The 25,349-nt window shown below is 35.1% G+C and overlaps 1 protein-coding gene across 1 annotated transcript in view; it reads right to left on the reverse strand.

Annotated features, from left to right (window-relative positions):
- LOC150091715 (ras-related C3 botulinum toxin substrate 1-like) overlaps window positions 1-20,710 on the reverse strand; it is an 89,019-nt gene extending 68,309 nt beyond the window's left edge. Inside the window, exon 1 of the mRNA XM_090369423.1 lies at window positions 20,627-20,710. The gene's annotated coding sequence lies outside the window, so the exon portion shown is untranslated. The remainder of the gene's footprint in view (window positions 1-20,626) is intronic.
- Window positions 20,711-25,349: the final 4,639 nt, after the last annotated feature.

The following is a 25,349-nucleotide window of genomic DNA, read 5'->3' on the forward strand; positions in this document are numbered from 1 at the left end:
TGGCAGTCTCCTGAGGACACTAGACCACCAGAGTGAATCAAATGTCCCAGCAAAGTCATTAGAAATTGCCAGTGTATATTTTTAACTGTTGTCAGTAGGTGGTGCATGATGGCATCCTCTGTAGAGATGCCCTGCTTAAAACCATACTGATTGTTAGAATTCAATCCTGCATCGGTGTAATATTGAGATAATCTTTCATTTATTTTTCCTAGTACAGGGAGTAAGGCTATTAGTCTATATGATTTAGGTTCGGTAGGAGGTTTCTCAGGATTTTTAAGAATTAATCTTAAAACAGCTATTTTGGGAATATTCACTTTATCACACAGTTGTTATTAGCATTAGTAGAGGCATATGATGCAAGAAAGCAAGCTTATAACAGCATCAGCAAAAAAAAAAAAAAAAAAAAACACCCCCTTCCCATTTCACTCATCCATTCGTTCCAACTGTTTGTCGTTCTGCCTTGAATTTATTTAAGCTATCAACTCCCACAACGTCAGATGGAAGTTTGTTCCAGCAATCAAATTACACCCACTGACTAAAGGAAAATTTCCACACATCTATTCGACAACTGTTTTCCCTCAATTTCAATTTATGCCTCCTCAGGTTTGTAATCTGAGCAAGAGAAAGAATCCCATCAACATTGAGCCTGCTCAATCCATTCAAGGCCTTTTTTTTTTTTTTTTTTTTATGAAAACCCCAAACACGAAAGGTATCAAAACCTATAGTACTTAGTACCGTGCATGGGTTGAAGGAGAAGTATGGGGGGGGGGGGGTGCCGGAAACTTTGCTCTAGAGACTAAACATGGGTTTCACCACTTCAAGCCTCCAATAAGCAAAGTGGTGGTATTTCACCGGTTGATGAAAGTCATCTATCCACCTCAATCAGATCACCTCGCAGGTGCCTAGTCTCCAGACACTGTAATTTGCAAAACTTAATACTTTCTTCATAAGAGCAACTCTTTGTTCCATTCACTAATCTTGTTGCCCTTCTCTGTACTTGTTCCAACAGCTCTATATTCTTCTTAAAATGAGGCCTCCAGACCTGTATGCAATACTCAACATGTAGCCTGACTATTGCCTTATACAAAGGGATAATCATTTCATCCCTGCTCGCAAAATTCCTCTTTATATCATTGACAAGACCCCATGACCTACACTGGCAGACTGTCTGCACTGCTCAGAAAACTTCATATCTGACTGCACAATTACCCCAGGTCTCTTTCATTATCCACTACCCTGAGTGTAACACCACCCAGTTGGTACATTTCTCCTGGGGTTACTGCTACTCATATGCAGTACTTTGCATTTGTTAAACTTCAGGTGACACTTCTCAGCCCACCTGCCCAATTTGTCCAGATCCTGTTGCTGCAGCATACTGTCATTAACAACCCTGCCAATCTTTGTATCATCTGCAACTTTGACATTAAGTTCGATATACCTTCATCAATATCATTGATAAATATACAAGACAACAATGGGTCCATCACCAAACCCTGGAAAACACCACTAATAAGATCAGTTCACGAAGAGCAGTGTCCATTAATAACCACTCTGTCTTCTCCCACTCAACCATCCTTTTATCCATTGTGCACCTTGCCCTTAATGCCATTCTGCTCCAATTTGTACTAGTATTAAAAGCCTTCCTGAAATCCAAGTATATGATATCAAAATTATTTTTTGCATCCAGTTCCTTTGTGACCACATCATAATATCCAATCAAATTGGTCAGACAAGACTTCCCCTTTAACAAACCCATGCTCTGTCTGAATTATTACTGCTGTCTTGTCTAGATGATCTGGCAATGCTGCTTTGACCAATAACTCCATTATTTCCCCTGAAACAGAAGTCAAACTAACAGGTCTGTAATTACTCATATCACCCTTTGATCCCCCCTTTGTGAATTGGAGATACATTTGCACATCTCCAGTCCACGGGGACTTCCCCTGAGTCCAAGGAAGCTCTCATAATTATAGCTAAAGGTTTGCGTACTTCTTTTGCTACCTCCTTTAATATAACTGGATAGATCCTATCCACCCCATGTGCCTTTCTTATGTTTAACTTCAACAATTTCTCTTCCACTTTGCTCTCAGTTATTACAAAATCATTTAACTCCCTGTTAGAGTTTGATAAACATCTGGCCCTCTCCTCCTTGAATAACCCCTCATGTGTGAATGTAGATGCAAATTACTCATTTAGTTTGGCAGTTTCTGAGAACGATCATCTACAGTCAAACCATTGATAAAGTGGACCAATCTGATTCATTCCCTTCCTTTTAGAGTTTATATAAATAAAAAAGTCTTTGCTGTTTTTCTTTGCATCTATTGCTAAATATTTCTCATAATCTGTCTTTGCTTGCCTAAAAACTCCTTTGGAATTGATTATAGACTAACTAATATATATATATCATAGGCATCTGCGTGGCCTGGTAATTTATATGCATCCAATGCATTTTTATTCTCTGCTACAAGTCTTATTATTTCATCTGACATCTATTTAGGCCTAAACCTAGAATGGTATTTCTTAGTTGGAACAAAAAGTCTAGTAGCTTCCAAGATTACTTCCTTGAATGCTTCCCATTTAGAATTTGCTGTTGGTAACATCATCAGTTGGTCCCCTGTATAGAATTTAAATACTATCTCAGACCATTGTAGTCACCTTTACAAAAGCAAAAATCCTTCCCTTTACTCCTGATGGTAGTTAACATCTTTAAGTTAATCCCACATCAGTACACTATGATCACTGCCATCTAGTGGTTCCTTTATCTGTAAATTCTTAATGCATGAATAATCACTGCTGATAATCAGATCTAGAGTGTTACTCCCTCTGGTTGCCTCTCTAACATGCTGCTGTAGAAAACAATCATCCAATAAATCCACAAAAGCCTTGCTAGTGAGCAAGTGACCAACCCACAAGTTCCAGTCAATATCTGGGAAGTTAAAATCCTCCATTATAAGACACTGATTTACTGGCCCACTATTTCTCTGTATAAGTGTTACATAGGTCTATTAGGGGCTATTTATGCTCGGTCATTTATTACTTTTAGATAATGCTATTTCCAATTCTTCTGAAGTAAACAGAGGTTCAATATTAGAATTATCTTATTCAGTAGTTTCTTTCATGATGTCAATCTGGGCAAGGGAATAATCCCTGGCCTCAGTCTGTACAATACTGTAAGATGTTATTTACAGATTCTGCCCAAACTGGGTTGTGGTTCCTTCTGGTTTGACAGCTGTTTTTATAACATCTCCCCTTAGCAGCTTGTTGGTCACTTCTGTAGACAACTCCCAAGGGGTCACTATTTCTAGTATTTCCCATCAAATGCCTCCAGGATTCTTTTTTGTTGTCTCTAATGTGGGCTATATACTGATTCCTGAGAGTTCTATAAGAATCTCTCAGTGCATCCAAGATGTTCTGGCTCTTTGAAAGTGTCCTTGCCTAGTGCACCCTTCTCCTCCGTATAGTCAGTTCAGGGCATCACCAGGGAAATAACTGTTTCCTCGGTTTTTTTCTGTTGGATAGACAGGTTTTGCTGTGTTTGTTATGATGTATGTCATAGTCAGTGCTTGCTCGGCTGGGCTAAATTTGTTGTTCAATCTAGACCACTCATTTTCCTGTTCTTACTGCTAAGTTCTGTGTAGATCTGCCAGTTTGCCTTTTTTGCATTAAACCTTTTAACATCTAATAGGGATTGTTGGCCTGTGAGTTTAAATGTGACAGCTCTATGATCTGACGTAGTCCAGGATGGCTGGACACACCAGTCCAATTTTGTAGGCTATTAAATGTGTGCCAAGAGTAACATCAATGTCACTCCTCCACATGATAGTGCTAAAAGATGGGAGGTGATTTGGTTGATTTAGTACTTGAAATGGTGAAATAGCTATTATAATCTGAAAGTATCTGGTCATTGACATTAGCACACACACTATAACATCTCCTTACTTATTACAAACAGTCACAGACATGCTACTTATTTTCAGTAAGTAGCATGTCTGTGACTGTTTGTAAATATTGTCTGATAGAATTTATATCTTCACCAGGTCTGGAATAAAGTGAGATAACATAGAACTATTCTACAGCACAAGTGATATGAGCACACTGGAGAGCAGAAGTGACCCACCTTTGTGACTGTAAGGTCAGTATTTTTAACTACTTTTGCTGTAGAAGGGACACCTTTCTATGATTTTATAACCTCTTGGGTATCCTTGAATCCTATGGTTCTTGGGGTACCAAGATGTCTATGTCATTTTCTTCTAGAACTTGATCTGGTCTACAACAACTCTTGCTCTTTGAGCATTCAATTGGACAAGATTTAGAGTCCTAGTCACATTTATATTTTTAATCTGGCCATAATTGATCCTAGATTGTATAAGTTTTACCATTTTTTTTTTTTTATAGCAGGGGCATTTATCATCCCTGATGCTGTGTACATAGTAAGTCAGCTGTACTGCATTGCAGGTAGCAGGTTTTTATTTCTGCAATTTTTGTAGTCTTGTCCTGCACCTACACTCTGACCAGAGACAGGTTCTTTATGACTGCAATCCCTGGCAGTATGACCAAATTTGTGACAATTAAAGCATCTTTGTACAGGGAAGTGCTCCTTGAATCTATGGTTGGTCCAGCCAGCATAGATTCTCTGTTGTCCTTGCAGAGCTTCCCAGATTCAGGGTGAAATTTCTGCTATTACATTTAGCTGTCCATTATTTCTACTCTTTGTAGCTCTTTTTAAGGTGAACTCATTTGCAAACTCTTCAATTGTGAAAGTCTTATAATAGATGTTCAGGAGTTGACTATTATATCAAATATTAATATGTTGCATCTTCTACCCTTGTGCCTTTCTAGTCCTAGTTTATTATCTCAGGGCAATTTTGTACTTTTGTTAAATCTTCCTTTGTAGCCATTTTTAATTGTAATACCATTGTTCCTAATTTTTAACCTTAAAAGAAAAAAAAAGTAAAGTGCAGCCATTATCAACCCACTGCAGGATGGAAGCCTCCTCAACAATTCATGCTGAGGGAAATGGACCATAATCTGCTATGCTGGTCCAGTGCGGGTTGGCAGATCGACCATATTCAGCAGTCAGGGGCTTGAACCCCGGTCTACTCAAAGAGCGTGGCTACTGCACTCCCGCTCCTAACTACTTGGCTACGGAGGCCGTCTTTTTAACCTTAACATTTGTTAAATGTGGCTTTAAATTGGTTATTACTGTTTTCTTGACTGTTTCAAGAAAATTTGTTTCACTAGTTTTCAAGGCAGTCTTCTTTTGGTTTTAGAATAACAATGTTAGCTTCCTTGGTAAATTCCTTCTTGTTTTATTGTTACTTGTTTTATTAGTTTCATTTCTGTTTCCAGTCTTAGTTGCCTGTTCAACTGTCAAGGTATTCATTTGCTTATAGCTATTTTTTCCCTCAGTTGTCACTTCCAGTTTAGTTTTGAGAACTTCGTTCTCTACAGGTACCTCTATTAGCCTCTGTTCTATTGTCCAAGAATTCACTATTTGTAATCTTATAGTTGAGGTAATTCTATTGGTTTGATTGTGCATGAAATCATCAAAGAACAATCGAACCTCTTTTGCCTGTTTTACAGGATCTATTATGTTGTTTAAGTATTCAAATTTTTCTGTTCCTCAGTTTTCCGAGATTCATTTTTCACTGTCTTTATTTTCTCTTTTGGCTTTCCCTTTCTTAACATTAAGGGGAACTGAGGGACAATTTAAGTTCATCATTCATATCATTATGTGGGGTTCTCTCCTTGAGGATTCTTACTTTTGTCTCAGGGATATCCTCCAGTTCATTACTTAAATTTTGGTCATTATTCATTTTTTTACATTACTGTTGAGTTTGCTACTTTCTCCATGCAATATAATCGTTCTTCTCATATTAATAATGTTTGGTATGGTATGGTATTATGTACAGCTGTATAAGCTTGCTTCTGTGCATCATATGCCTCTACTAACTACTGCTAATGTCAAAATAAATAATTTTTAGTGTAGTCCTAATTGGTCATGTAAGGATTCTAGTTTCTCAATTTCTTCACATTTGGACCTCATCCAGTTTTCTTTGCTCCTTTTATTTTCTTCCTAAGTTTTGTTCTAATTTTTTTGTATTCTATTGGTTGTTTTTGTTTTGTCTTCTCTTTTCCATCTATTCTAGTATATCACTCATTATCTACTTCTGTTTTGCTTTTAGGAGGTTCACTTTCAGATGATTATCTGCCACTTTAAACAGCATCTTTAATTGATCTCCATTTTTCATTTGTATGTTCTGGGAGGCTATAATTCAGTTCCTTCGCTAACGAGTCTTCACTCTTCTTTTTAATATCTTTGTTCAACAATTTTTGTAGGTCATTTTGTTGTTTACTCTCCTACTTTTTTTATGCATTTCAGTTTCACTTTCAGTTCACCGATAAATGGGTTATGGTCAGAACCTAAGTCAGCACCTGGATGTTCTTAAATGCTTCATGCCGTTTTTGAAATGCTGGTTGATCAAAACAATCAATTTTAATTCCTCACAATATTGTTTTCCCCATTATATAGAGATTTCCATGTATAAAGTCTGTGCAGTGGCAGCTCAAAGAAAGTATTCATTACAGCCAGTTCAAATCTTTGTGCAAACTTTACCAGCCTGCCCCCATGGCTGTTTCTCTTGCCAAGTCCAAATTTGCCCACAATCCAACTACATTCACCAGCACCAACTTTGGCATTAAAATTGCCCATATTCACTGTGATGTCTCTGTACTTTGATAGTTATAGAATTGATTCAGTTTGTTCATAATGTCTCAATCTCTGCTTCACCTTTGTTGGCTGTTGTCTTAAGTTTTATTGTTATTTGAATCATCATCACTGAGTAAGGTAATACATTTTTTACTGCCTTACAAACCTTAGTATTAACCAAAAATCCAACTCCTCCTCTGAGTTTGGCCATCAGTGCCCACATTATAAAACATACCATACCATCTGTAGCACATTTACCATTGCCTGGCCATCTGACCTCACTAACACCAAGAATAACAATTATTAAGTCTGTTCATTTCGTGAATTAAATTATCAAGTTTCCCTGCTTCATATAAACCTCATGTTCCCTATTCCAAATCTAAGTGATGAACACCCAGAGATTCTTAGCATTCTCTTCCCATTCAAGGGATGCCAGTGATTGAGGGCCGGAACTGTTTTTGTCAGTCATTGCTAGACGATATCCCAGGGAAAATAGTGTGATAGCTTTCCATTCCTTTCACACCACAGTAATACAGTCAGTAGTCAGGATGACTATGCTTTTATTCAATCAATGCTGTCAACCAGATCTTAATTGATCTTTGCCATCATTGGTTATTGATGATGCTACTGCCCATTATCAGATTTCTTTACTTGTATTATTTATCCAGTTGTCCTCTACTTTTCTGCATTACCATCTAAACTCTTATATTGCCACTGGTCTCAATTTTTATGTTTCTTTCTCTTTTCCATTAATAACAGTATATCCTCTATCATTCAGTTTTGTTTTCTTATTCTGTTCACTTTTTTAAGGACTGTTGTATTTTTCAAAATTTCTTTAACCCTATTACAAAGAGTCAATCAGTTCTTGGTCTTCTGTCCTGTTCGTATTGCTTTGCCTCTAATTTGCTTATTGTGCTCAATTTTTTATTTTTTCATTAAATTTAATGAAAAAATACACAGCATACTTCTTATCGCATACACAGCACAATCCTTTACACAGCATATTTCTTACGCGTATCTATTTTTTCAGTTTTAGCTCAATTTTTATCATTACTGGGTTGTGATCCAAATTAATGTCTACTCCTGGACAAGGTCTTTGGCTGTTATTATTATTATTAGCCATATGGTGCAAAGAAAGCCTGAGGCTTATGCTGCATCAGCCAAAAAAAAAAAAAAATTCCCCCATGTTATCCTGAGAAAGAGGAGGGGGGAGAGTGTCAGAAGTAGAAGGGAATCACCAAGAAGGCAAGAAAGAGAAGAATGATGATATCCAGCTGAAAACCCTAGGTTTGCCAAGCCCATACTCACCAGATGTGAGCCCCTGTATGACACTAATTCTGAAATATTTGTTTGTTTATTAAGACAGTCAATTTGGTTTATTATGACATAATCATGTATATAGCCTTCTTTGTGGTTGTTAGGAAAAATGTGTTCATTATATATAAGGTGTTTCAAAAGTGATGGTCAATAATTTAAAGGTGAACTTACAGACTACAACATGCAAAAAAAGGTAGTAAACATGGGGTCCTTAAGTGAATCATTTTTGAAATATTGCACATTTCTAGTTAGGATCCACCACTGACAAGGTGAACTGTACAGAGTTAGGATCCACCACTGACAAGGTGAACTGTACAGAGTTAGGATCCACCACTAACTTATTTATTTAGGTTAGGCTCATTCTCTCCATTTCCCCTCCCTCAATGCTCTGAGGCTTAGCAGGCATACTAATACTTGTCAAAGGATAGTCAACATGGAAAGAGGTTACAGCAACGAAGAGTATGCAGACATGCACTTCACGTATGGTAAAGCCAACGGCACTGCACTCGAGACTGCATGTTTGCACCAAGAAGCATTTCCCTGACAAAGGCAGCCCAACAGGCACACATTCATCAGGATACATCAACGCCTTAGAGAACATGGGCACTTCGCACATGGAGTACGAGCAGGTAGGCCCAGAGGCATAAAACCTGATGTTGAGGAAAGGGTGTTAGAAAGAACATCCTGTAACATCTGTAAAATCCTGTGGTGCCAAAATCAAAAAATGTATTATCTTATGTTTAATAAAACCACCCTTAGCAAAGGATTTGCTCAACTAGTGCTCCCATGGTCAGTGCCAGATCTTAACAGAAAATGTGCATTATCTTGAAAACAGTTCATTTGTGGCCCAATGTTCACTGGGACTTTTTTGCTTATTTTAGTTTGTACTTTTCACCTTTAAATTATTGACCATTTTTGAAACACCCTGTATATTATGAAGAGTTCATTTTCTCTACAGAACTATACCAGTTATTCTCCCCTATTGTTTCTTGTCCTTAGCCCAATTTTCCCTACTAATCACATAATAATGGTCATTTCTCGTATTTGACATATCCAAAGTTTCTTGTATTTGCTCATAAACTTGGTCCACCTCATCAACAGTACAACTTGCTATTGGAGCATATATTTGTGTTATATACACATATCAAAATGTTTCCTCCTTAATTTTGCCATCATTGCTCTCTGAAATGGCCCAGATATCTATTACAGGTTTGCAATTTCCTTTTCTTTATTATACCTACTCCATTTGTGTTCTGTTCCACTTAAAAACAATTTTGAAACCCCTTCCTTTTCAAATATTCCTGATTCTGTATATATTGTTTCTGCTATTCCCAGTATATATATTCATAATTTTCATTTCTTGATTAAGCTGTCTACTTTTCCTTTTACATAGTGTTCTGATGTTACATGTCCATTTTTTTTTAAACATATGTCCCTAGTTTTCAGCTTTTCATCATCTGAATACAACCTTCCTTTATATTTGAGTTGTATTTGTTATTATTATTATGGTCTCCTATACTTAAATTGGGAACTGATGCTTCTTCCCTGTAGGGTTTGGCAAGTTTCTTCACAGATGGGGTACCAATTCTACTTGCATGTCTGAGTATATTAAGTTGATCCATTTGGCTGAATACAAGAATGAATACAGTAGCAAGGCCCTAATCTCTTCCACTATCCACTGACCCAGGATCAGTTCTTTTGCCTTTAAAGGCAATTTCTCAACCCTTGGACAAGAGTGCCCCTTCCTACACAAGCCCATTGGCCTTTGTGGAGTGAAATGTTTATCCTGACATTCGCTCTGTTCCCAAAGCTGCATTAGTCGCCTTATAGCGCTTCCACCCTCTACCACAGAGAGATGCAGTTGGGATTTTCTTTTCAAAGAATTTGGAAACAAAAGCAATTCTCAAAATTCTCTAGTACTTGAGGGTCTGGAACATTCTTGTCCTAAAATTATGTTGCTACAAGCTTGCTGATCAAATCACATTTTCATAAAATTCATTCTTGGTCCCACACAATTTAATTTCTGCTCGTTACTAAAACTGATCTTTTTACATGTATACAACTGAAATGACGAAATAGACCTGTTACTGCTGAAAAAGAATCAATGCATAAATAACACATGCAATGTGTAGTTTAGAGTGCAAATGAAGTTGTGCATAGTGACACCCAATTTTACTTAAGTTCAGAATTTTGATTCTGCATACATGAACATCTTTACAGGAATCCCCCCCTCCTATACACAGAAGGGAAATCAATTATCCATCTGTATGACATGCAGATAGAGAATAATAAATATCCATCAATTCACTGCCGCAAAAGGTGACCCCCAAGGCAGGAAAAAAAAAAATTAAAAACACATGTAGCACATTATGTACAATGCCAGATATTTTATTTACTCCTGTAAATATAATTGTGGAGGAGGAAAGAAATTTGTAAGTTTATGAGATGGTATTTGTAAATTTTGTTCAGTTTGTTTTATTTCGCTGAAATCACATATTTCACATTATTAACTATACTCTAAAACAGTGGCATCTAACCTTTTCCCCATATAGGGGTGTTATACAAAATTAGATTTGCTTCACGGACTGCACTTGAATGATTTGAGAAAAATTAGCGTGTTACATTTTCCACATCTTGTTACATCTAAAAGGAAGTTTATTTTCATATTACTGCTTTTTATTTTCAGGCTATATATAAAAAATTCAAATTCCAAACACTTATGGGCAACAAATGTCAGTAATTTATTTTTTAGATTTTATTAAAATTACTTTTTTAAAAACAAAGTAACTTTTTTTTTTCTTAAATACCCTACTTTTGCTTTTAAATGCTCACTTTAGAAAATTTACAACCTGAAAAGGATCACTGCTTTTCAATATTAAGGATGAATAAATAAAATAAATGATACACCTAAAATTGAAAATATTCAAAAATTTTTATTACGTACAATACATAACATTTACTGAGATGATTGAGGCTGGATATTTTTAGATAACTGTTCAAAATTTGATTAAGAATGAGAATTGATGCCAATTCTCAATATGGAATGAAGATTTATAGTAACTAAACAATGGGGGGGTTATTGCAAATTATGGTGTGGCTATCCTAATCACCCAAGTTAAACCCAATACAGCTTTTAGGGAATCATCGGTTATTCTGTTTCTGTTTAAATATTTCATGTGTGAAGAAAATCTTCAGATGGGGGGGGGGGATTCTTGTAGAAATCAAGTAGTTTATTTTTGCAGTACATATACTTATTTTTGAACCATATTTTGGCTTGAAGATCAATAATTTAAAGTTGCAAACTGCAATTCCAGTTTTCAGCCATAGAAGTAAATGAATTCTCATACAAGCTTATGTCTTTTTCATGAGATCTTATATCAGCAAATCTGCTTTCAAACTTGTCAAAAAGTAATTGTAATAACAAGAGGCAACAATCCTTTGGAAGTATGTTTCACTTTTAGCTCAGTACAACATCCAGAGTGGACTAAGTTGTCTTGCCCGATTTGGGATTTAAATAATAACTTATTCTGAAATGATATCACCATACAAATTAGTGACCAATTTTCCTTTCTCTTGTAGTTTTAAATTAAGAGCATTTAAATAACTAGAAATGTCTAAGAACTGAGAAATCAAACAGCCACTCCATATTTGAGTTGTTTTATTGGTTTCTCTTTCTGTCATAAAAATATCATTTCATGACTCAGTTTAAAGAAACGATATAACACTTTGCCACAACAAAGCCATCTCACTGCACTATGTAAAATTACATCTTTGTAGTCAGCTTCAATTTTTGAAAGGAACTGTTGAAACAGTGACTAAAGCCATGTGATCTTATAAAATTTACAGTTGAATAACCACATTCATAACGTGTTGGAGACAATACTTTCCCACAGAGCTTCTTGATGCACAATGAGTGAATTCCAATCAAAGGTTCAGCTTTGATATCTATCATTTTCTTGGTTATTCTATCCATTAGCCCAATGTTTTGGGCTAATGGGTAGAATGGGCTAAAAAAACTAATCAATTTTTGCACCATCAGTTGTGACTCCTACCAGGTTTTTAATATTTAATCCTAACTTTTCAATAGATTGGAAACAATTGAAGATTTTCACCTGTAGTTGTTCCACACATACTCTGTAGATCAACTAAATCTTCAACTGCTACAAAATTATCATTAATTTCACATATGTAGATTAGGAGCTGGTCTGTGCCATTTACATCTGTACTGTCATCCAATGCCACACTAAAATATTTCATTTGTTTTATGTTTTCAAAAGTTGTTCGAACAAATTCTTCCCAATATCTTCTACCCTTTGCATAATTGTTTGTCAAGATAAACTAATGTCTTATATCATTGTTCATTTCTCTGGAAAAATTTCTTCCACAACTTTAAACAAATTCATCATCACTGAAGGAGATGGTGAATTTGTTAAAGTCTCAAAAGTGAACATATTTTTGATCTCTTTTGAACATACTTTCAAAAGCGATCAAATGTGCAACTTGATAACTGGCACTTAAAGCAGATAATTTATTAACTGATATGTTTTGTGTGTTTTGTTTTCTTAATTCGTGTTGTAACTTTGAACACTCCTTTATAATGATCATAAGATTTATGTTTGGAATCAGTGTCATTTTAAATTATATTCTTTAAAACCTGACAGTCTCCTTACACACCAAACACTGCTTTTTCATTGTATTCAATGAAGAAAGTCTTCAGTCCACCTTTGATTAAAAACATGACACTCCAAATAGACTTATCTTTTGGTTTTAAGGATGATTTTTTAATTCAATACAAATTAATAATTCAATACAATGAACAAGCTATATCAAAATAGTAGAATTTCACAATATGAAAAGATTGATATGTACATAACTACATTTAGCATACACATTTGATACAGTTGAGCTTGATGCTTGCATGCCTGTACATTCAGTGGCTCGACTCAAAAATGCTGTTTTAGTTCACTTTCTGCACGGGCCATATGAAAATTACTCACGGGCCATAGGTTGGACATCACTGCTCTAGAAGAAATATTTGGTAATTCCTTCAATCAAAATTGTCAAGTTATGTAGTCACTACTTGTAAAAATTAAAGCCAAAAGGCAAACTGATATAACACATGCTTTTTGAAAAGATCACCTTACACAAATTACAGTTGAAATTAATTGAAACAAATTAAAAAGGATAAAACAAATTTGAAAAATAGCTGCATGTGTGCTCAGAGCTTTTTAGGCCATTTCATTAAAATAAGATTTTAAAAGCAGATTGTGTAGTGCCATTTGGGGGGGGTGTTAATTCTATACAATCCTCAAAATTAATTGCAATAGCAAATGAATTTGTATGTTGTAAATAGGAACCAAAAAACATTCCTTCTGCACTGTTTATAAGGGGGGCCCCCTCTCTCTCTCACATGCAATTTTTCTGTTTACTTACATACTTCATTTGCACCTTGCCATGTTTATTAACACCTCACACTTCGATAAAACAATTTCAATGTAAGACAAGTAAACCTTCATAGTGACTTACTTTGGCTTCTAAATCAAAAAAAAAAAATTATCAGAACTAGAAAAAAAATTATAATGCCGTTTTATTTGTTCCTCAGTATTAAACACACACAATCTTTAATTTTGTTTATAACAGTTTTCCTCCATATGATTCTTCACTATATTTATTATCTGTTGTGGACCCTGAAGGTGTTCCCACATTTATTTTAAGATTCTCATTTTTATTTTGTATCCATATTTATAAACCACATGTAAGAGGCCTCTTTCTTCATAGAAGAAATGAAAACATTTCCAATGATAGTGTTTCACGATTCAAAGAGTTAACTGTTCTTGAGATTGTGCTGAATACTTTTGTAATATACATTTGTTAGAAATTTAAACCTTGTTTTAATACATATTACTTAGTCAAACTATATTAAGTACATCATTTTAACAAAACTAAAAATTCTACAGAGAAACTCATTTCCAGAGCCTACAGCTATCAGAAACTCAGCACTGCCACATATTCCTGTCATTTGAAAGGGTTAATGAATCTAATAAATAAGGAATGAAGGAACTAAAGTACAGTCCTGTAACTTAGTTCCTTTGCAAGCATATTAGAAGGAATGAAGAGTGGTTGTGGTGAAATCAAGATTTTATTATATATGTATTGAGATAACATTTTCATAAGTTTAAAACGTTATCTCTCAGCCAACCTCACATGGTAAAAGAGTATATTTTTTATAAATTATACTTAGTTTGCATTCCATTGGATGGTTAAAATATATTCAAATCTTCATCTGGAACTTGGAGAAGTGCAAAAAAAAAAAAAAAAAGGAAAGTCAGATGACTAAAGAGGGTAGAGTACAACAGGAATGTACATATGGACCACAAATTTTTGAAGAGAACAGGTAGTATTTTCTCCTAAATTTTCCCCTTCAATCAAACCAGAACCCACTTTATAATAATAGCTTAGTTTTCATTTGACCGTTATGAACAAATTCATAATAAACCATACCCATACCCTGAATGCTAAAAAAAAAAAAAAAAACAAATCAACATTGTTTTCACATTTAACAGAATCTGACTTTCATGATCAGAAAATGCATTTTTATTTTTGGTGAAACAAGGGCCACCCATGTTTCATCAAAAATAAAAATACAATTTATGAAATTAAAGTTCAATTTCACCCTTCCAAGTTGAAGAATTTGAACTTGTAGCACAGTTCTCAGCAATGAACCTTTAGACTGTTGTTCAACAATCTTGGAACTAATTTACTGACACTCAGACAGTAAATTAGTTCCAAGTTTGTTGGTGCCCAAGTTTCAGTTAATTATTTGAATGCTAATATTAAATTCATAGGATCTAAAGCTTTATATAAAAAACTAAAAATATATTTTTGAAACATCCTCAAAAATGTACACCTCTTCTTCCTAAAATTAACTTTTAGGAAAGTCATCTCAGAGACTAAGACTTTGTTACAAAGTCTCAGGGGCACCTCCATAGTGGGAAGGAGCAGCAGTGCGTAGCACACGCTTCTTGATTAGACCGGGGTTCAAGCCTGTCACCACCAAATATGGAGGATGTGGAAAGGTCAGGGAATGACCACCGCATATTCCCAGAGCAATATGGCCTTAGTTGCTAATGCTCCTAAAAACCAAATAAAGTCTCAGTACACAAAATTAACTTCATATCAGAATCAAAACACTACCATTTTCCCTCCCCCAAATGGGAGATACACGATCTAAAGAATTTTACCTTGTGGAAAATTCTATAAACTTTTTTTTTTTAAATTACTATTTGAAGGTCAAATCACAACCAGCTCAGTAATTTTTTTATTTAATGAACGAGTACATGAATGAGGATTTCAGAACGTTTTCAACTAAACTCCTACACACACACACCCCGAATGGATGGATGAAATGTGAAGGTTTTTTTTTTTGGCTGATGTATAAGCTTGCTTTCTTGCATCATATGCCTCTACTAATGCTAATACAATCATCCCTGGATTTGCATGGGGTGGTTACATTCCAGGAAAACACTGCAGTCCAAATCCACACAATTGAAACAGTTTATGACATAATGAGGGTTCCATACCTGAATACAAAATGCGCAAAAAAAAAAAAATTACACACGTCCATAAAATTAATCTTGCTAATATGTACCTCTAGATTTTTAATCTAAATATTACTTCTTCGTCACTGTTTTCCTGTGATAAACTTCCAACAGTATCAGTCACTTTTTGGAAGAAATTAGTTAAGATTGTTTGCTTAGAAGCAATGCTGTTTTTCCTCTAATTTCTTAATAAGGAACTAAAGCTAATGCTAAAGCTCTGCAAAAATTTAAACTCCTCTCCAAATTAGGATCCACACCCAGAGCTTCTTGGCTAAGCTGATTTGCAAGTCTTAAAAACTCAGCTAGTCTCTTAGCGGTCAAATTTGTGTGCATGTTCATTTTTATTATCTTCTTCACATTGTGAAAAAAATATCATCCACTGATAATTGTACTCTGAGATTCAAGGGCTTCTGTGATATCTGCTGGTTCCAGTTCTTCAAATCCCTCTCCGCTAATCATTTTGCCAATTCTCACAATCAATTTCCTCTGCCATTTCGACTGTTGCTTCTTTAGTTTAGTGTGCAGTGTGGAAAAAGCTGTGGCCACAGCTTTTTCCACACTGCACACTAAATTCATTGTTGAGTTCTTAACATCACCCCATGCAAACTCAATATTTTTTGCAGCATCAAGAATGTTTAATTCTACCAATAATCTTGAATTGAAAGACTGCCTATTTCATCAGTAGCTTCTACCAATTGTAAAAAAGATCTTAGGTAATAAAGTTTAAAGGAAACTATAACAACTTGGTCCATCGGCTGAATTAACAAAAACTTGTATTCACTAGAAGGTAACTTTCACATCTGGATTTAGATCAGACAAATGTGCAGGGTGACTGGACGCATTGTCAAGAATGAGCAAGACTTTGAATGCCACGTTCTTCTTCAGGCAATATCTTTTTGTTTTGACACAAATGCAATTTAAAAACCAATCCTCGAGATTTTAGCTGTCATCCAGGTTTTTTTGCTCGATTTCCAATGAACTGATAAGCTTTTTTATATTCCTTTAAAAGCAAGAGGATTTTCTGACGTATAAATTAGAAGTTTACACTTAGTCACCCTCTGCATTATCACATAATGTATTAACCTATCTCTTGCAGCTTTAAAAGCTGGGGAGGTTTTCTCTTCTTTTGAAGTGAATGTTCGGCTTGGCATACGCTACCAAAATAAGCCGGTCTCATCAGCATTAAACACTTGACTTGCTAGTAGCCCTCAGTCGCAATAACATACTTTAAAGTTTTTGGATACAAAGAAGCAGCTTCCATATCTGAACTGGTTGCTTCACCCATTAATTTTAGATGGTGAAGACTGATGATGTTTTCTAAAATTTTCAAACCAACCCTTACTGGTCTGAAAGACCAGTAACATTGGATAGACTTGCTGCTTCTTGTAAACGATTAAAAATTTGCAGGGCTTTGGTGCAAATAATATTATTATTATTATTAGCCCTATGGTGCAAGGAAGCCCGAGGCTTATGCAGCACCAGCCAAAAAAATTTTCTGAGTTACCCTGTGTGTGAAAGAGAGAGAAGTAGAAGGAAATCACCAAGAAAGAGAAGAATGATGATATCCAGCTGAGGACCCTGGGCATGCCAAGCCCATACTCACCAGATGGGAGCCCCTGGGGTTTGCCAACAAATAAAGTTGACTGCAAAATACGTACATACAGGGAACAAAGACATGCAAACAAAAAAGGGCTTTCTTTTTTGATTAAAATCTTCTATCCAGAAAGAAAAAAAAAGTTTAATTTTCTCTATTAACAAATTTCTCACCTTTTGTAGTGCTTTTTGCAGCCAATGATGTGGAACAGATAACTGAACTTTTAATTTTCTCACAGTTTTCCCTAATTTGCCGAATGCTAGATTTATGCTGTATTTCTTGGCCAATGTCACAACCTTTTCACCATTTTCTAACTCCATAGTAATTTTTAATTTCTCTTCTAAATTATTTTTGTTGTAGCTTTCTTCATTTTAGGCACTAATTAAACACTTTATATAGACAAGAAATATTAATTCAGCAAAAGCAATGCTTACCAATTAAAACACGTTACATCGCGCAAACCTGAAAAAGATTCTGTCTGAACAGCTAACGTAGGATAACTGATGAATGGGGTTCCCGAATTAGGAGTTGTTTCAAAAATAAGCAGACAAACCACTGTTTATTACTATGTTTAGTTATAAGAATCAGTTTTGAACACCTTTGTGATATTTTTCTAAAGAACCATTTCTGGAGATCACAACCATAAAACAATTTGCACCTTCCAGTTTATTGGGCTTTTCTGTTAGTGCAATCTATTATAAACAGATTGTTTACTATCTTATTGCATTTGTGATAATCCTGATAGCTGGAATTCTGTGGGATTTTACGTTATGGTGATATGTTTCCCCTTCGATGAAATTTTCAATTATGTAAAAAACAAAAAAATTTTCAAAATCTGCTCTTCATTCCTATTTTTTAAACTTCATAAACAAAAATCAAGCAGGTAGCGAAACTCTCAGCGCAATCTAATATTTTGGTAGTAAATACCTGACCGTGCAATAGCGAAGCCACACAAATTGAGGGATGACTGTATTAAATCTGAAATGAAATTTTCTTCTTTTTTCTTGTATTTTACCATTTTCATCAAAATTAATACTTAAATTTCATTTCATACTCTAGAATGGCCATAGTGAGCTACAAGAGTTTGCAGGAATTTATAACAGCAAACTAAGAGTAGTGTTATACAAAACTAAGCACAAAACTTGGCTCAGCATGTGCCAAATCAGCTATGTTAAACCTAAAACAGATCTGTAGAAACCATAATCTTTATAATATGATAGTAAAAGTTAAATCACAATACATACCATTTAAGGCAAACTTTTACAGTTACATGTTGGGAGTAACTTTCTGCCAGAAATAAATTTGCAAATGTGGATACTCAGCCAATAAGAGCTGGCTGTGGTCCAGTGGTTAGCATGTGCAGCCACAAGTAGGGAGGTTGTGGGTTCAAGCTTGTATATGCTGCCACAAAAAATGCACAGCCCATTGTGGCTGTGGTGCTGAAAATCCAGTTGCCATTAATAATTCAATATGAATGCAGCCATGATGAATTTATAAAAACTCTTCTGGCATTGGCCGTCTAGAGAATAAATCGTAAATTTATATATTTAATAAAAAAACTTAGAAAGTCATTTCTAAATCTTGGCGCACATAAGCTTATTTTTGGATACACTGTACAAGGTACATTCAATAAGTAGCTATCACTAATTTTTTTTTTTTCCCCTTTTTTAAGGAAACTGCTCAAACTACAAATCATATTCTAAGTTAATAAGTGTACATTTCTAATGTTATTGCCATTAGCATTTTTATGCTTCATGCAATGATTAAGAGGAATATAGCAATAAGGAAAATAAAAACTCCCATGGAACCAATACATGTGACCAAACTATTCACTTATAAAAGAAAATAATGCGAGTGAAATGCAGTAAAAACTTATTTGTGTGCACGATTATAACTTCTCCAGAAGCAGCTTAAATCGGTTCAGATAACTTTATTTTTCATGTGGTAAATATGGTATTAACCTTATTCTGGAAAGGAACAGTAATCAACTGATCAGCCAATGATTACCATGTGAAAATTCTTTTCACATGCAAGCAGTTTTGTGACAAATTTATGACCTTCATTAAAGAGGTGGTTCCATTTCATTGAGTTGAAAACCAGAGTGCAATTAGCAGAACAGAAACACTCATTATTACTGAAAGTTTAGAATAACATTGTACCAGCAGCAATTTAAATCCATTGCTGTCTGACTTATAGCAAGAAAATAGAGAAAAAGTTACTAATGTGTTGGTTCAACAAACAGTAGTTAGAATTCCAAAGACAATTAAGAGTTAATTAAAATTACAAGCTATGGTCTTCAGCCTGGTATGACAACTTGATCTCCAAATACACATGCATATATACACAAGAAAATTAATTCAATGATAACAAAACATGCAAATATCACCAGGTTATATGAAACGTGGTGCGCGCGCACACACACACGCACACAGTGCCAAACCACTATACAGACAGCATGCCATGTGCAGAGAAATGGAAACCCACTGGTCCACAATATCCGAATTCCACATTTAGTGATAAGCAAAAAAAAAAAAAAAAAAAAAATTTCCTACACAAACTAACAGCGGCTTTATCCTTAATCCAAAGGACTGACTACAGCAAAAAACAGCTAAACCACAATTCTTCAACGAAAAACACTCCACTCAAAAAACTGATCAGCAGTAGATGGAAGTTGAGCATCAAATGTTTTCACATTTGCACATTTGATGCTCAACTTTTACCAACAGTTCATTGGTAAAAGTTGGGGGTAAAGGTTTGAAATGTTTATCATTCTAAACTTTATCAATATTTCATATTTTAATAATCTTTCCATTATTTTTAAAATGGAAAGATTAAATAGTAAGTGATCTCATTTTATATTTCTCCTATTCACTCAGTTCAGTAGGCACGCAGGGCATTAGTTGTATTTGCATTCAAAGAATTTAAATCGAATTTTATTTTTATTATTATTTTTTTTAACTTAAGGGATCAAAAGTAGTTAACCAATATGGATTATTTCATTTCAAAAGATGATGCACATAACGTAGATGGTTGCTATTCCGCAAACCGCATGATTAAAGCTGTAGCTTATATGCCACTTCCAGCCAGAACTAGACTACCCTCCTTTATCTCGCCTTCGAAAAACGAGGTCAATACATGAATTCCAAACTAATAAACTATTCAAGAACATAGATGAGAACATTAGCTTTAACACCCCATCACTCAAAATGGGTCCATTTAATTAATACCTCAAAACAGGGTACCAACAGACAAGCAGCATATCAATAACGGAACGACAATTTAACACGAACTATTCTATAACCCACATTGTTCTATGCCATATAAAAATTTTAAGAAATAGAAAAATATACAAAAAGCTGAATTGAAAACTTGATCCCATTTAGTTTTTCACAACATAATACTACTTACCAAACATATGACTCAACCACAAGGCTTCACCGATAAAAGCCACCAGAACTCACAAGTTTTGTTCCAGATGCGATGCCATATTTGGTAAATACAGCGCTATCTAGTGGTGCTACGAGAGTGGTCGGTTACAATCTTATTTTAATTTGGTGTGCACTGTATGTATAAAGACTTTCCACTTTCCGAAGTGACTCATCCGTATTACCAATAAACCAATAGGGATAACAAAAACGATGAGCAGTGTTGTCAATATACGTAAAAATAGAAAATATTCGGCATATCCATAAAAATATATAAAGATTCTTAAAAACTGAGTACAGTACAGTACAGTATAAAAAACAGAACCTTCCACTCTAATATGATATAAATATAATACTGTATTATAATAGCTTTAAAATTGTAAAGCAAAAAAAAATTAAACAGGAGGAGAAAAACTAAATCAGTCTTACTCGGATAAATCAGGCCTGTAATATCAATCACTTTAATAGGTCCCTAGAAAAAGAAAAAGAAAAAAAAAAGTTAATCCAAAGGGGAAAAAAGCGCAGTAAAATTAACAGAGATGACGAAGGGAAAAGTAAAAAATTAAAGAAAGAGAATCAAAAATAAGGATTATGTGTTTGTTAAAGTAACTAAGGCTATGAGGCGTTATTACATTGTATTTGTAATTGCCTATATTCTTCGATCGGATTTCTGTTTCTACACGAAGTAAATCGAGATTCTGAGGTGACCGAACCTCGCCTGAGACTGAAAAACTCACCAAAAATTCCTTGCATAAGTAGCAAGATTTGAACTCAGGACTTTTAGATCATATATAAAAAAATGTTGATTGTTCACTATGCTAATCATTAGTCTCAAACTTAGTAACCACTAAATGATATATCCTCAGATTGTCACACCATCCACATAATTCGGGACAAAATAAATAAAACGAAAGGTTCCAGAATTATTTTTAATAAAATAAATTATAAAATTACAAGCCATGCAAAGGAGAGAGTAAAATATAATTAAAACAATGTTGTCGTAACTATGAGGTAATATAACCACAGATTACATAGAAATCCCATCTAATCTCTGTCACTTAACGTTACATGTAACTGACAAACTCGTTGCAGAGTGCCACGTTTGTATTGAAAAAGCTTCACATGCCACCTGGAGGCGGATTCAAAGGTTACCAAAATCGATACCTACCACTGATTCCCACCTGGCACCCTCAAAAATTATTTTTCACACTGATCTGTTTGCTAATTAGGTAAAGGAATTTTAGTTTAAGTGCTTATAGGACAAAATTAAAATAATAAGTTAACCGATAATAAATATGAAATATATTTAATATCGGTTAATAAGAAGAAGTTTCTCACGACATGTGGTCTGTTAATCAATAAATGTAATGCTTCACAGAACACGTGCCGTCAGAGACTCACGTGCGCCCCTACTTACTGGCATTAAATTAAGACTAAGAATGAATACATACCAATCGGTAAATAATTTTACCTTTATTGAAACATGTATCAAAATTTCTGGAAATAAAAGCGAACTTTAAATTCCATGTAACCGACTAACAAACTTTATTTGGAAGCCAATGCATTATGCACGTGCCGAAAATTATTCCACCCCTACCCTTTTTATTTGTTAGGCTCCCCCATTTTAATTCCTTTGAGGGCATGTGAAATTATTTTACCCCTATCCTTTTTATTTGTTAGCCCCCCCCATTTTAATTCCTTTGAGAATGTTTATTTGCATGTTTATTCATGCAACGGTAAGAAACATCTTTTCTGTCGGTACAAAAACAAATAAAAAAAAAAAGTACAAGAGAAGAAACATTTCATTACCAGCCAAATTTTGTTTGCAGGCCTTTCTGGAACAGGACATGTTCCAGCGAAGGAGGGTGCCTTCCTGTGTGTGCTAGACGCAGAGAGTGTGAAGATACTAGGCGCGAACTCAGCGTTTTGATGGGTATTAATGAGAGTTTTGTAGTGGCGGGCACATGCCCTCAAAGGAATTAAAATGGAGGAGCCATCAAGGTCTCAGCTGTCCAATTAAACGCCACAGATCATTCTTGTGCGTCAGATATACTACCTGAGATTCGTAGTTGTAGTACGGTACACTTTCTTCGATCAACTAGTATTTCCTTGCTAGCTTCTAATGTATCATCCTGGCTACCTGGTCGTGTCTCATAGAAGTACTCAGTCTGTGTGATTGCCTTGCATCCCGCGGTGATGTGTTGGATCGTTTCTGAGGCCAAGTGGCACCATCGATATGTTTCATCGAACACTCCGGCCTCCTTGGCGATGTATTTCCTATAGTTCCTGATGCTGATTACCTGTTCTTGGATGGCGAGCATGAGCCATGCATTGGAAGCAATTTTATCTATATGATCTTGATGGAGGTCATTTTAGTGTCTGCCATGGAGTGTCTTCTCTGTCCATCTCCTTGGCAATGTGGCGCTGTTGTCGCTATTTGATTAAAATTGGATTATATTCATGATCTAGACCCCCACCCCCCCCGTGAACGAATTATTGCATAACTTCCATAAATTCTTGGTGAGTGATAGGAGATAAGTTTGGGGTTGTTTTGTGAAGGGGTTACTAAGATATGAGTGATTTAAAATTTCAAAGTTAATATTTTATACTACAAGTTTTCTCCCATAGACTTATAATAGAGACTGGAAATAAGTGGAATATTAGGCTTAGCGGTAGTGCTACTGGTTTCACCATTGCCTTCTATGGTGCAAGACAAGATGGCGGCATAACAACAACTTTTGGAGGGAAAAATACTTTCCGTGGGAGTCACCATTATTGTTACCAGGGGCACCTATAAAAATCGAATAAGTATATATAAACATTATTCATAGAGGGCGATTCAAGCCTCCCATGACATTGTGTTTATGTATTCTGAAAGCACATGGTATACCTAAGAATAACGTGGCTGACTACTTGTAGTGTAACATAGGAAAAGCATTTGGCAGCCATTGTTTAATAGAAGAAGCCAATAGGAAGTCCTCATTGATGTTTTTGGAGGGAAAACTTTCTTTGTAGTGGCCATCTTGTCTGTAGCGCTGTCTTCATAGAATAATTCAAAATAATATAACTGAAATAGAAAAAAATAAGACCCTCAAAGTGCTATAGTGTATGAGTGGACAGTATTCTCATACGACTACATAGAAATATAAATTAGATATAGGATCTTTTGGGCTATTTTTAAAAACTCGTTACTTTGCATTTTCAAAAAATTCATGCAATTTTTCATCCAGCTGGTTAGAGAGACCATAGTTTTCCAGTATATAAAAACTTTATATATTGTTATTCTTTGAAAGGTTATTGGTAAGTAATTGGAATACAAGGATCCAGACCAGAAGAATAACTTGAAAGAAGATAAATTCAAATTGAAGTGATACAAAATATTTTAAATTTGGGGAAGACTGGAATATTATTTTGAATTATATATTTTGTGTGTACTGTTTCATTCATCAACACAACACTATGGATTCTAGTGTATCACCTCTGCTTGATTCTGATAGGGACTTGTCTTTGTCGATTGCAGATAAGCCTACTAAATCAGCTGGGAAAAAACATCCCATAATATTAAAAATAACAAAAAGTGATCAGGATAATTCGGCAGATAATAAATCTATTTCATCTGCTTCTGATCCCAGTAGTTCTGACCTGGATAAAAACCCAAATGAAAGCAGAGACACAGTTGCGAAAGCTTTGGCTAATGTACAAGAATTCGTGCAAAATACATCATTCACTGAAGGATTGGACCTTGGGGAGTCTTTTGATACCTCGGTGGTACTGTCAACAATGACCAAGATTAAACACGCACTCGTAGAATTTTTATCTGCAGATAGCAGCAAAGTCACGAAGGAAGCCTCAAACTATATACATCATTTGTGGTCACACCTGGAGTCACTTACGAATGCATTATTGATCGCCAATGAATGATTGAAAGTAAAAACCTAAGAATTACAAATACGCACTGAGATTTTTCACCATCTAATCAAGGACCAACCCAAACAGCGTACCTTTGTTGAAGCAGTTAGAGGATCAACTGCTGCTGCAGCGGGCATTCAACGTACTGAAAATATTGTACATAAACCTAGAGGAGAAGATGAACAGTTACAACATAATTTTTCTCAACTTCCTTTGGACGAAGGTGTTATTCCCCCATCAAAAAATAAATTTAATGACCCTAAAAACATCATTATATTGAGACCGAATGCGATTCTGAAATTTCATCCAGTCAGGATGTTAGAATTTAAGTGACAGAGGTGTTCAAAAAAGAACATCGAGATATTAAAATCAAAAATATGAGGTTGCTTAGAAACAAAGGTCTTAATTGAAACTACTAATCCCATAGATCCAAATAAAATTAGCAAAATGACGCAGCTGACAAATGCAGGTTTGTCTATGGACAAACCACGGTTACTAGACCCCACGGTTTTAATTTACGGTGTGCCGAAAGAATATACAAAGGAGGATATATTAGAAGATTTGTTTATAAAGAACCTAAAAGATCATGGGTTTGAACAAGAGGAAGTTAAAAATGGTACAACGTTCAGATTTAGTTCAGGCACTGGAAATAAAATAACAAACTGGGTAATAGGATTCGCCCCCCAAATATTTAAACGCTTAATACAGAATGATCGTATCTTTCTTGGCTTCACTTCACATAAATTCCGTCATTTCACAGTGGTTACTAAATGTTTCCGCTGTCTCGCCTATGGCCA

Source organism: Mastigoproctus giganteus, chromosome 1 (assembly GCF_048544385.1).
Source record: "Mastigoproctus giganteus isolate SK-2022 chromosome 1, ASM4854438v1, whole genome shotgun sequence".
NCBI classification, from domain to species: Eukaryota; Metazoa; Arthropoda; class Arachnida; order Uropygi; family Thelyphonidae; genus Mastigoproctus; species Mastigoproctus giganteus.